The sequence below is a fragment of the Sus scrofa genome, chromosome 8, assembly GCF_054392235.1.
Source record: "Sus scrofa isolate SSC_HxYL_T2T_F1_AM1 chromosome 8, Sscrofa_HxYL_maternal_Yorkshire_Landrace_v2.0, whole genome shotgun sequence".
NCBI lineage: Eukaryota > Metazoa > Chordata > Mammalia > Artiodactyla > Suidae > Sus > Sus scrofa.
The window spans coordinates 124955749-124969437 of NC_139390.1; the positions used below are offsets into that span (position 1 = coordinate 124955749).

The following is a 13689-nucleotide window of genomic DNA, read 5'->3' on the forward strand; positions in this document are numbered from 1 at the left end:
TTATCGAGACCTTCCATCTATCACAGTGAGCAATCCCTGAAAGCTAAGTAACTTACTTTATCAACTATCTGGAAGTCTGAAAAGCAGTAGTAAAAACAATCTGCATAAATATTAGTTTCTCAACTGGTGTCAATCTGTTCCAAGGAACCTAACAGAAATATGAGGACTCTGATCAGTAAAATTCTGCCCATTTCAGACTAATTGAGCTTTTACTAAGTACAATTCAATCATTACAGATGATTTTGTTTAAGAGGTAGAAGAAGGAAGTGCAAAGATCAAAGGAGAGCTTACAAAGAGGAACAACTATTTTTGTACCTATACTCCAGTATTTACTAACGGGGTTTGAAAAACAGGGGTGTTTTATTCAGCCTATGTGAATGCCAACTGCAGAACATAGGATAAAATTGAAAGTTCAAAACAAAGATAATAGATTTTTTAATTGCCACCAATCCCTAATTGGATTACAGTGTTTTCTTTAAAAAGTCTTTCAAAAAAGGTTAGAAGTGGTTTTCTATTCACAGCAAGCAGTTATTTCAGTGCCAACATTAAATCTACACATAATGAGTCTTTCTTTGTGTTCACATTTGCCCAGTAGGCTGTGGCCCAGGAAGACATTTTATCTAAACAAGCTCCTAAGGGCTTTGAGCAGTTGCAGGTATATCAATAAGGATGAATAATTTCAGGAGATTTCATGTTTCCATTATATATATGTATATATATACACACAGACACACATAAATGTATCTCCTTCTTACTTTAGCAATTTAATTACATGATAAATGTAAAATGCCACAGGAAACAAATCTTTTTTTTTTAATTTCCTGTCTTCTCAAGTTCATAAGCTCAAAAAACTATTTTGCTTTAAATTATTTACATAATTTCTTTAGTGCATCAAATAGTAAAAGGATTCATCTCTAGAAAGCACAATATTAAAATCAGGAAAACAGCATACGGCAGCTAAGGACTTTATTTTAATCAGATTCCCTTTTAAAACTTCAGCAAGTATGAATGCAATTTAACCTACTCAGGAATATTCAATTGAGGTATTGTGCCAGGAAAAATAAGCACTGAAACCTCGATCCTAAGCTTTAGTGTTTCCCAGAGATGACCAGTTTGTAGAAGAACATTGCTATGCCAGAGCTACTAAATACCATAGTCATTTTCTCATATTACGGGCTTTATAATAAAATCTTTAAGTTAAATATACTTTAGTTAGCTGTAATGTTGAAAAACCTTACTTAATAAGGTCCATGAAAAAGTCTTAAATGTGGATAATCAAAACCAACCAATCAATCTTCCCACAAACTTCCTAATTACTAAGGTAAATCAAGGGGAAATTTTATGTTGATTCTTACACACCATTCCTGCTAATGTGGTTCGTGTTCAATCTACAGACTAGAAGAACATGTGGACTTCCCGTGTGGCTCACAATACAGACCAGAAGAACATAACCTGAATATTTACTCTATTGGCCAAACTACTCTGCATTTCCAGATACACTTTCCACGGCAGTCACCTCTATGCTCAGGACAGCACATCTACTCCTAAGTTCTGAAAACATTTGACTACGTTATCAAAAATCTACAGGGAAATTCAGATACATTAAAATGTTATTCTCAATGTTATGATAGGCTTTGTTTATACCATTACTTTTGTTTAGAGGTCATGCACAACACATGGTACCTGTGTCCAAGAGTTTTACGCAATCGAAGTGTTTAAAAAAGTGGGTAATTTCTCTCTCCAATACCAGGCCCTGTACAGGATTAGTACCAGGCCCTCCTAATGTTTTTAGGTCCTGTGGTAGGTGAATGTATCGCGTGTGTGTGTGTGCGTGTGTGTGTGTGTTAGTGGGGGCTCCCTCTGGGAGTATGAGACAAGGAATGAGGCTGTCCTCTTCAATGTGGGGGAGCTGGGGAGGGCTTTCCCAGTGGAGAGGACTGACATGCACTTCTGCTTTCATTTCATGGAACGCCCTTAGGTGAAATCTGGTTCGGCACTGCACCAACCACCTTCCCCTCTCTCCTCCGAGCCCAAGTGCACCTCAACCCTCAAGCCGCCACCACCCCCAGCAAGGGGTGGGGGTGGGGATAAAAAAAGTTTGCCCGAGTTCCCCTCGGCTTCCCGTTCCCGCCCAGCGGAGGGTCGGAGGGGTGAGGGCAGCTGTGGCCCTCCGGCCGACCGGCCCGTGCCTAGTCCGGATGTGCCTTCCCCACTCTGGGCGACCCCATGTGCCTCTCCACGACTGACACCCTCCTCCTATGGTCTAGCCGAGCGGTTAGCGCAGGAATGAGGAAGTCCGAGCAGGGCTGGAGGGGGTGCGGGGCATGTGGGGTCAGGAGTCGGGCCACACGTTGCCGGCGCGGCCCCCACTTGCCCGAGTTTGCCTTACCCTGTTGGCGGGTCCGCGCTCGGCCTCCCTGCGCCTGGGGCTCCCCTCCGGGGCGGCGCGGGCCTGGGGGCCGGGGAAGGAAGAGGTGGTGGTCGGCCGCTGCCGGAGCGGGTCCGGGCGCTGGGCGGGTCGGCTCGGGTCCGGGCGGGCGGGCCGGCGGGCTGGCACGCGCGGTCTCGCAGGGCCAGTCAGCGCCGCGCCATGTCCGCAGCGCGGGCGGAGGGAACGCCGGGCGCGCGGTTGCGGGGCCTCGGCGTCGCCGCCTTCCCGGCCGCGGCGGCTCTGGCCTGGGCTGCGCTGGGCTCTCGGAGCGGGGCCGGCGGCGGGGCGCAGGCCGAGGGCGGCGGCTAGAGGCCCGACCGACGGGAAGGGCAGGGGAAGCTGTCAGCGCGTCTCAGGGCCGCTCTGGTGGCGAAACCTCCTCTTCCTGCCCCGGCTCGCGGGTGCACTTCTCTCTCTTTCTCTCTACCTCACTCTCTCACTTCCTGGCTGGAAATTCCCACTGACGTCGAGAGAAGACAGACAGACGGACACAGGCGCGCACGCCGCGGGGGCGGGAGGTGGGGTCGCCGCCGGGGGTGGGGGAAGCCCGCGCTCCTGGGGGACCGTGCGCCCCCCGCCCGGCCTCGCTGGCGGGCTCCGCGCCTGCCCCTCGGGACCGCTGCGGGGCGCAAGAGAGGGGCGCGCGTGCAAGGCCGGGGCTCCCGAGTGTCCGTGGGGCTCTCCCTCCCCCGTCGGCACTCCTGAGGTCCCGAAGGCTGCAGCGGACCGAGATGCCCCCGGGAAGCGCCTGTGGCCGAGTCGTCCCGGGAAAGAACCGCGCAGAGGCGGCGGCCCCTGTGGCTGCCCCCGTGGCGGTCCAGAGCCCCTAAAGACAGGCCCAAGCATCTGGAGGGCATAATGGGTCCGGGCACAGAGCCAAGCATGCTGTGTGTAAAAATAAATCTCATCTGTATATTCCATTTAAGTGGTCCCAGTTACGCTCGTATCGCTCCACAAATTAAACTGCAATTTCTGTATCACAACTGACTTCTGTCCAGAGAAGTCTGAACATCTCCCGGTTTTGACAGTTATCCAGAACTTTGTTTTACAGGGTATCGTCAGGCCTTCATTATAATTACTGTGGGTGGAATTAAAGTGATGGTTTTGGTTCATGGCTCATAAAGAAATACTGATCTGGCAGATGGGAATTGGTCTCTTTTTTCTGGAGAGCCCACTGCTAGAACCTGAAGATGGGCCTCGCTGCAATCACCATTCACTAGCATTTGAACAGCTTTACGCGCTAGGCACAGGCTGGGGCGATCTTGGGGTAGAGGAGTTCCCCAAACAAGAAACCTGACCTGAAACATATTTTAGAGCTAATTCTCTCACTGCTGAGTTCAGTGACAACTGTGTAAATTGAAACAGTGTGGCTGTTGTATTACAGATTGCCCCAATAATATTCCCTTCATTCCTACTCTTTGACCTCCACCCCACTTGGGTTAAAAGAATCTTCTTGGGGAGCTTTTGGCAGAGGGGTAGAGATCCATTTGATTGGTTCTGAGGTCAATCTCTGCAGTAACTTTGGGATCAACTAACAATTTTCCTTCCAGCGATTTCACTGAACTCCAGCAGGCTGTTTGAACAGACGGAACTCAGGGAATTTATCAAGACTGAAGACAATGACTTTTTAGAAAAGTTATTAATTTGTTAATATTTTATTTTTGTTTTTATGTATGGAGCATTATTAGAAATTGCCAATACCCTATTTTAGTAGATTAATAGATAATTTATGTGAAATAATGCCTTCCTCTGACGTGAATATAAAGACTGCAAACTCCCAAGAAACGCAAACTCCCAAGAAACAATCAAGTGTTAGGGGAATCGTTTTCTTTTTCCTCATGGGGTAAGTGTGAATATTCACACAATTCATTCTGCATGGGGCAGTAGCGCATTGCTGAAAGACTCAAAAGACAGTGTTGTTAGAAGAGTACAGTCAGTGCGACATATTTGGGGAACAAAATTAAACAAAAATTAAAGAATGTTAATGAGTTAAAAGGATTAAATTTCAAGTTTTCAGACTAAAACATGGATATATAATGTAACAAGATATGTGTTGTATTATGTATGTATTCAGTACTAACATATGTTACATTATAACAACTCTACTTCACAAAGTTCCAGAGACAAGGGGGAGAAAAATAACATAAAAGACCCGCACAAATATAAAGTTATCCTAGGAAAAAGGACTTGAAATTAATTTCTTTACAGGCATAAGGGGCAGAAATGCTTGCACTGTTGACCACTGGGGTGTACACTCCTTGGGGCATCTCTCCCTACTGATAGCGAGGTATTTCATCACACTTCTATTGAAGCGCTTGCTATATTCTGTCTTCTGCTTGCAGTTAGCAGGTATTATTGAAAAAGCATTCAATTAGCCTGTATAGGTGATTACAAAAGAGGAAGATAAAGCCAGGAAGAATAACCCCTTATATAATAGCCAGGACAAAAGTGATTTGTACAATGGATTATGTTACCAAGAGTAAAACCAGCGGGAGAGGACAAAGAAATCATCTTTCTCTGAAGATTATCTAGAGAATCCAAAATGTTATTCGCTTGGCAATGAAAAGTCACTGAAATAGAGATATCAAGAGATTTTTAAGAATGTCCCTGGTGTTAGAGATGGAAGCATCTTTTTTTTTTAATCCATTCAAATGATACTGTGGCACTACCATCACTTCCTTCAAAGAATTTGCAAAACACAAAGAGGTGCTTATAATTATAGTACTAGGTAGAGTACGGTAAATGCTTTCATGGAGGTGCAGTCAAATACTTTGGCATTGGTAGGAAGGGATCCCACTGTGCTTGCAGCCCTATGGTTAAACTCTTGAGCTATGGAATCAGATGCTACCTTCAAATCTCAAGCCAGTCCCTGACTGTGCCCTTCACAGAAAATCATTCTCTCTTGTTCTTCCCTGAGTAGCTGTGTGACCCTGGACATAATTGTTCTAAGCCTCCCTTAGCTCGCCTGTAGGGAAGAATAATAATTATGCCCACCTCATGGTGGCATGGTAAAAGTCAATGAGATAAGGTGTGTGAAGTACTAACCAAGGTGCCAGCTGCTCAGAAAACTCACATGTATGTTATTATTATTAATACTGTTGTTTCTCAGAGGAAGAGCTTAATGAGATGGCACTTAGTGGATGTCAGAATGGTGGATAAATATATGGTGAACTAATCAGAGGAAAGGAAGCAAATGAGGGAAAATGAAATTTAAAGGCATGTGGTCTGGGTTTAAAATACTTTTGCACAAAAAGACTTCGGAAGTGCAACTGTATATGGCAATAATTAGTATTAAAAAAATCTAGATTTTCCCAGACACCCACCTGTCAACATTTTTTGCCTAATATCACCTCTCTAAAGCACATGATTAAAATATGTTCAGCAAATAATAAAGAAATGTTTAAAAATTATTCTATTCTTTTAAAATGTTGTACATATCGTTTCACCAAATAATATCCCATACATGGAGAGACTCGGGAAGAAGAGTGAGAGGGACAGCCAGGATTTGGACCTGAGCTGACTTGACATTCACTTTTATGAGGCTAAGATGCAGGTAGTGGGAGAAAAGATGCAGTTAGTGGGAGGTACGGGGTGTAGAAGTCCTGCTGTTGTTTATTCTTTTCTTTAAGGCAGTAAAGACGGAATGGACTATCTATTGTTTCCCCTCTTTATGGAAACCACGAAATAATAGTCTTTTGCTGCTTCTACACGATAATCATTCTGGAATTTACCAACAAGATAACTAGGGGCAAAAAAGACTTTTATGGCAAAATACATCTTGAATAAATGAACTACACAGGCCAGAAAGAGTTGACGTTTTATGTGATCCTCTCATAATCTAAGTGAAAGATGATTCGGACTCAGCCTAATATAGTAGCAGTGGAAGTGGTAGTCTCCATCATTCATCGAGTACTCACTATTTGTGGCATTGTTCCAAGGGTATTTACATGACATTTGGGATAAATAAAGCTAGCAGCTATTTTTTTCAAAAACCCTAACTCTCAGTGATTTAACACAATGAAATTTAAAAGTTTACTTCTCTCGCACACAAAATCCACTGCAGAAGTTCCTGCATGGTGGCACACAGGGGCAGCTCTCCTCTAGGCAGTAACCCAGCCATTCAGAATCCTTGCATCATATACATCTCTCAGCATTATGAGTTGCTTCCAATGTTGCCTCAGCAAAGAAGAGAGAGCACAGGCAATGTGTGTCTTCTCTTAACTCCCTTTGACTGAGAGTGATACAACACTTCCGCTCACCTTCTATGGTCTCACTTAGATGCAAGGAATCCAGGAACTAGGTTTAGGTGGGCATTTAGGAAGAGAAAAACAGGTTGAACACACAATTAATAATTGATATGTATTAACTTATTTAAATGTCAAACAATCATAAAATAGGTTGTTATTATGCCCATTTTCACAGATAAGAAGTCAAGTAATTTTCCTAAGGTTTCTCGTTTTTTTATAGCTGCACCTGTGGCATATGGAAGTTTCCAGGCTAGGGGTTAAACCAGAGCTGCAGCTGGAACCTATGCCACAGCTACACCACCACCAGATCTGAGCTGCATCTGCGACCTATGTCACAGCTTGCGGCAACACTGTATCCTTAACCCACTGAGTGAGGCTAGGGATGGAACTCGCATCCTCATGGAGACTACATCAGGTTCTTATAATCTGCTGAGCCACAACGGAACTCCAAGTGTATGTCCATACTTCTAGTCACTCAACTATCCGATGAAATGAAAATGGGGATAGAAGAGATTTTTAGACAATAGGGTTAATAGGTCATGTTTATGGATAATATATGCAATTCAAGTGAGAGGAAGAATGAGAGATAGCTCTGAGTTTTCTAGTCTAGTAACATCATAACTGAGAAGGAATCAGTGGGAATATGATACACTCGGTTTTAGTCATGATAAGCAAGAGAGGCTCAAGGAGCTCACATGGCAGTGACTAATGTTCAACTAGAAGTTCAAGCCTGCGGCTCTGAAGACATAGGGTTGGAGATCTAAACTGAGAGATAACTGCAAAGATGTGGTAGTTGTCATGAGAGTGTTTCTGAAACATTAGTGACCTAGGAGAGCTGGAAGAGAAGAGAACCAAGGACAGAAATCTGATGAATAACTATTTCTGGAATTGTGTGTGTGTGTGTGTGTGTGTGTGTGTGTGTGTGTGTGTGTGTGTGTGTGTTTGTAGCAGGGGAGGAGAGAGAAAGAGACTCCTCAGTGCCACTGAAGGTAGGACAAAGGCTTGGAAAAGCAGAACGGAGAGGGATTCAAGGGTCAGAGAACGCTCAATAGCGTCAAACACCGCAAATCATTCTTAAAAGGTCAGAATGAGAAGATAGAGTAGGGAAATTATGAAATCTCAAGAATGCCTTCAGGGGCTGGTTGTACAGCTGAGGAAGGAAACCACCTTGCATTCTGCTCACTCTGCTCACTCTGGGTGAAAATGAGTTTTATTAATTCTCAAAGTGGCCCTGATACCAGTAGCTGTGGTCCTAGGTTAGCTCATAGTTTCAACAGAGTGATGAGAGCCAGGCATCAGATCATAGGGGGCTGATAAGTGAGTGAGAAATGGAGAAGGAAAGGCAATAAATGCAAGACTTGGGAGTGGGAAGGAAGGAAGGAAAGAAGGAGAAGTCAGTGTCATTCTTCACTTATTTGACCAGCATTTACAGAATTCTAGGGTTGAAGGAAGTTTAGAAGGGTTGGGAAACAGTTTAATGAGTTACAGAATTCATAAAAGGAAGAGGATTAATGAAGGCACAAGGTGCCAGATGAAAAGAGAAGTGGGATTTGTGGATGTCACAGTCGAGGTGATCGGCAGGGGACCAATATTCCTGTGTGAGCAGTGAGGAGAGAGCCTGAAGAGAAACTCAGAAAGAGATTAGGCTCTAGTCATCCTCTGAATTGCACAAAACCAAAAACAACTATTGGAGAATGTATTTACTTGTTACAGCTGCCATAACAAAATGCCACAGGCTGGGCTGCTTAAGCAATGGAAATGACTTTCTCTCACGATGCTAGAGGCTACAGGTCCAAGAACAAAGTGTCATCTGGGTATGTTCTTTCTGAGGCCTCTGTCCTTGGCGTACAGACAACCGTCTTTTCCCTGCGACTTCACACGAGTCCCTCCTTATGTCTGTGCCGCATCTTTCCTTCTTGTAAGGACACCAGCCATGATGGATTAGGGTCCACTCTGATGACCTCATTTTAACTTAATTAGCTCTTTAGAGCCTCCATCCAAACACAGTCACATTTGGGGCTACTGGGCGCTGACTTCATCATACAAAGTTGTGTTTGGGGGGGGGGGCAGGGAGTGGGGCACAATTCAGCCCACAGCAGAAATATCTTCTCCTGATCTGCGTGAAGACATGGGTGGAGCTCGAGGAAGAACTCACCCCGTTTGCCCTGGGCAGCACTTGGTCCAAGAAACCGTCAATCCCCAATAAATTAGGATTATTGGTCAGGCTACATGATGCCAACAAAACTGGTCTGAATGAAATCAGACTGGCTGAGTTCAGACAGCTGCCAATGATTTGTTTCTATGGAGGGGGTTTCTGTCTTCTGAAAGGTTCTATATCTGGCTATCAAAGCTATTCATAAGTGATGGTCTGATACATATTTTATATATATATATACATATATATCTTTAATAGAAAAAGTATGACTTTGTATATATCTTTCTCCTGCCAAGTGTTTATAGAAATCACCATAATAATATCCATTCCAATAGATCTCCATTCATCATATTGGTAGCAAGACTTTTAAAAAAAAACACTATCAGGACTTGTTGAAGTGGAAATTCAAACAATCCTGCTTATCTGTTGAGTATTTCACTGTTTTAGCATTTAAAAAAATTTTTTCAGATTCAATATGCTTTAGAATTACACTCATTTCATGTAAAGAAATTGTTTTAGAAGTACTTACATTGTCCTCATAGCTAATCTTTCTGGATGTGTGTTATGTACAGGCGCCCACGCAGTTGCAGGCAGATGTGGCTTGAAATGCTCAAGCAGGGAACCCTCAAGAGAGTTTGCACAAAGACTGTGTGAGCAGCTAACCCTGGTGGACCTGAGGCTGGAGTGCAGTGAGACCCACAGTGTTTGAGTGGAAAGGAGCTGCCCTAGGCTGTGAGGTGGCCAAGTCCTACTCAACATCTCAGCGTAGTATTTTCTGAACCTCAAAGTTGCCTAAGATCCTCCCCTTTATTTGCTTCTCTAGTTCTGGACCATTGCATTTAGCTCACTGTATCAAACTGTAATGTGAATGCTTGCTGAGTGAGCAGTTTAATTAATTTTAATTTAAAAATATATGAAAACTACAAAATTTAATGTCATAAATTAAAAAATAAAGTATGTAAGAAGAAAAGCAAAGTTGATAAATATAACTGGTTCCACTCTATATAACAATATGTGTAGACAGAAAACAGATGGCAGCATTAGCAAGGCATTAACACTCTGATGAGGAAAGAGTTCTCAGGGGCGGGAGCAGAGCGAAGGGAAACCAGCAAGGAATGGCAACACATCCCAGGGATAACAAGAACGGGGAGCCTTCACCACTCCTAGGTCTGAAAGGGCAACGAGGGAGTGGGGTGCCTGGAACTAAGAAAGAGCTCGTAGCTGCAGAAGAGTTTCAGAAAAGAGCAGTGCCCTTCATGAAAGAAGCTAGCCATAGACAAGTCACCACATGGCCAGAAGAGAGCCAATAATACATCACCCAACCTCTCCCTCCACCATTCACATCATCGCCAGTGTTTCCATTAAGAGGACTCCCTGGAAGCCAGAGGCGCAAAGCAGGATGGAGAGAAGTGGAGAGGAAATATGGAGGAGCAAGTATGCAGGACAGAATGCAAATCCACAATACCTATCATTTAAAACAAGAATTCAACTGGCCAGTTTCTAGTGGTGCGTGCAGGCTCATTCTGCAGCTAATTCATCCTGACAGGGACAAGGGAGGCTGTGGGGCATTGCATGGTTTAATGCCTGGCACCACCTTTATAGGATGAAAGTGCTATAGAGAACACACTGCAGTCCTCATCACAGAGCGTGAGTGTAAATATTCAGCCATCCCGTTCCTTGGAAGGGTGGATATAACACATACACACTACTGTATAAAGTACATGATTAACAAGAACCTACTGTATAGCACAGGAAAATCTACTCAATAGTTTGCAATAACCTATTTATGAAAAAAGAATGGATGTACTTATATGTATAACCGATTCACTCTGCTGCACACCTGAAACTGATACAATATTGTACGTCAGCTATTCTCCAATAAAATTAAACAAACAAACATGGCAATAACTGGATGGCGCAAATAGCACAGCCAAGGCAAACTAGCAATGCTTTCCTTGCTGTGGAAGAGAAAATGGACTTTCAGTGCTTATAACTAACTCATAATATTCTGATTCATTACACTTGCCATAAATGTGTATTTTATTGTTTATGTCTATCTCTTGCAATACGAATGTGTGCCTCCTGGGGGAAGAAATCCCATCTGCCCTGTACACCACTGCAACACCAACCAGATAAAAACACAGTGCCTGGCTTATGTCAGCCACTCAAAACATACTCATTAAAGTGATGAACGAATTTGTTTTAAAAAGCCTGTTAGATGGAAATTATAAAAGAGAGTCTCTCCTAAAGGACATAGGTGCTATTTATTTCATTTTAAATTCTATACTTGTATCAAACTGCATCAGCAGAAGGCCTCCGAAGTATGAGATTTACGTTAGTCCATGGTGGAACAATTTTTGGTAATTTGAATGTAAATAGCAGTTTATCTACCAGGTCAGATCAAAGTCGTATCTCAGTTGAAAATCTTTCAATGGCTTCACTGGTCACTCAGCCTAAGGACCAAAGTCCTTACAATAATCAAGAAAGGCCCTTTCCAGTCTGGCTGTCTGCTGACTGATTTCATTTCCCACTTCTCTTCTGGTTACTCCCTCTGTTCCAGGAAAGGTCTCCTTGCTGAGCCCTGAACACCTTAAGCAGACTTCCCCTCTGTCCTGGAGATTATTTGCACACTCTTCCCCATGCTTGGAGCACCCTTGGAATAGCCACACAGTTCACTCCCTCACTTCCTTCAAGTCTCTGTTCAAACGTCACTTTATAAAATAGCAATACTGGTCCTGCGGTCTCTGGAACTGAGGTACAATCACATCTGCTAATGCCACTGTCAATTCGAGTCACTCTTTTTCTCATTGTGTCTTGCTATAATCAAATAGCAAATCTCATAGTTTGGAATTTCCCGTAGTATTATTTGGTTGTAAGTTTCTGTATTTTTTCATTATCTTAAGAGATTGTTTCATTGACTGTGTAATGCTAGATTAGGAGTTACTTTCTCTTTACATATTAATAGATTTTATTTCACTGTCTCCAATTGTCATTATTGCTTTTGAGAAGTCAGCCTGGATCAGCCTAATTGCTCCTTTTCTGATTGCTTTCTTTCTTTCTTTTCTTTTTTAATTTTCTTGTGATGAATGTAGATGTAGTCTACTCATAGGTGCCCCACTTGGATTTTACTCTTTCTTTTTCTTTTTAAAACAGGGCTTCCTGGATCTCAGGATTTTATGTCTTTCAATCATTCTGGAAAATTATGAGTTCATTATCCTTTGCAAAATTGTTTCTTCTCCATTTTCTCTCGTCTCTTCTGGAATTTTACCTAGGCATGTGTTGGATCTTATTACTCTAATTTCTATAGCTTTTTGGAGGAAACTATGGACAATTATGTTCAATTTATCTTCGAGTTCAAAAATTCTCTCTTCAGTTGCTTCTCATATACTATTAAAAATATCAACTGAGTTTTAAATAATGAATTGTGTTTCTTGAAACTTCATCTGTAGATGCTTGAGTTGAAGCTAAGCACTCTAAAGAGCCTGTTTGCTTTTGCCTTTACTTTGGGTGCATCGTTAACTTGGGAACACAAATTCCCTGCTCTAGTGCTCTTCACCACCAACCACACAGAGTGGGAGTGGGTATGAATTCTCAGGAGGGCATTTCTTCTCTTTTCACACAGTGACAAGGACTAGACAGGCAATGCTTCACCTGTTTCCTCCTGTTTTCAATTTTTTTTTTTTTTTGGTCTTTTTTAGGGCCGCACCCACGGCATATGGAGGTTCCCAGGCTAGGCGTCGAAAACGGAGCTAGAGCTCCTGGTCTACACCACAGCCACAGCAACACAGGATCCCCGTCACTTCTGTGACCTCCACCACAGCGCCGTATCCTTAAACCACTAAATGAGGCCAGGGATCATAGCTGCGTCCTCATGGATACTTGTCAAATTTCATTTCCACTGAGCCACAACAGGAACTTGTTTTCAATTTTGGGAATGTATGAATTCCTGACTTTCAGACAACCTCAGCAATGCGTTAATTTTAAAAATAGGTAGCCAGCATTTCAACCAATTATTTCCATCACTTATTTCGTTACTTGTTTGGTTATTTCAGTCAGGAATAGCACCATGGGAGAAACACATGCAGTTATTACATATTTTTAAATGATCTTTCCCCCTCTAGTTATGGCATCTAATCACATATTTACCTTAATCTTGTAACCTTTAATTATATCTAATTTCTTACTTTAAAAAAATTTTCATCTGACTCTTCCAACAGTTACATTTCAATGAAACACCTGTTTGAAGTGTTATCTTGGTTTTTCTTCTCTGGTTTGCTGGTACTACTAGGGCAAGGCCTTATTTTCCACTTCCTGCTTAGACCTCAGGCTCTGCATGCACTGACCTATAATTACAGGTCAGGTAATTAGGGTCTTTTATGCAGTGGCAAATCTATAAGGGGGGGGGGGGAGTTTCCACTCTCGTGGGCTGATGGTGAACTAACTGGCAGTCTGTCAGTATCTAGTCTAAGCTTTGGAAGGATGTCTCTTCCCAGATCTCCCTGAGTATAAAGGAGGATTCTGCGAGCTCCAGGGGCTAGCGACTCATCTCAGAGGTGCATGCCTCCTCCACATTACTTGTCATCAGCTGGATTAACTCAAAGCTTACCAAAGCAAAGAAACAAACAAACACATAAACCAGGACATGAAGCTCTTTCCTAAAGGGACTGATAGGTTTACCAGTAGCGTCTTTCACTGAGAATCTTGAAATTGGGAACTTCGCTTTTTGCATACTCAAAACAAAGGAGCACGAGACCCTGGAGCTTATGACTTCAAGGACCCTATCCAGGTATTCCCACTTACTTGCTCCAACTTTTTTTCTTGCTTGGAGAAGCAGTGGAAAGAGGGGGTTGAGGGGG

At 43.0% G+C, this 13689-nt stretch overlaps 1 protein-coding gene across 8 annotated transcripts in view; it reads right to left on the reverse strand.

Moving 5' to 3' along the window:
* Window positions 1–13689, reverse strand: part of NFKB1 (nuclear factor kappa B subunit 1) — a 147209-nt gene that overhangs the window by 113638 nt on the left and 19882 nt on the right. For 4 of the 8 annotated variants that reach the window (XM_084971102.1, XM_084971100.1, XM_084971101.1 and 1 more), the window contains exon 1: window positions 2390–2841. The exons of the other annotated variants lie outside the window; for them this stretch is intronic. The gene's annotated coding sequence lies outside the window, so the exon portion shown is untranslated. Of the gene's footprint in view, window positions 1–2389; window positions 2842–13689 lie in introns of those variants that run through there. 8 annotated transcript variants of the gene reach the window in all.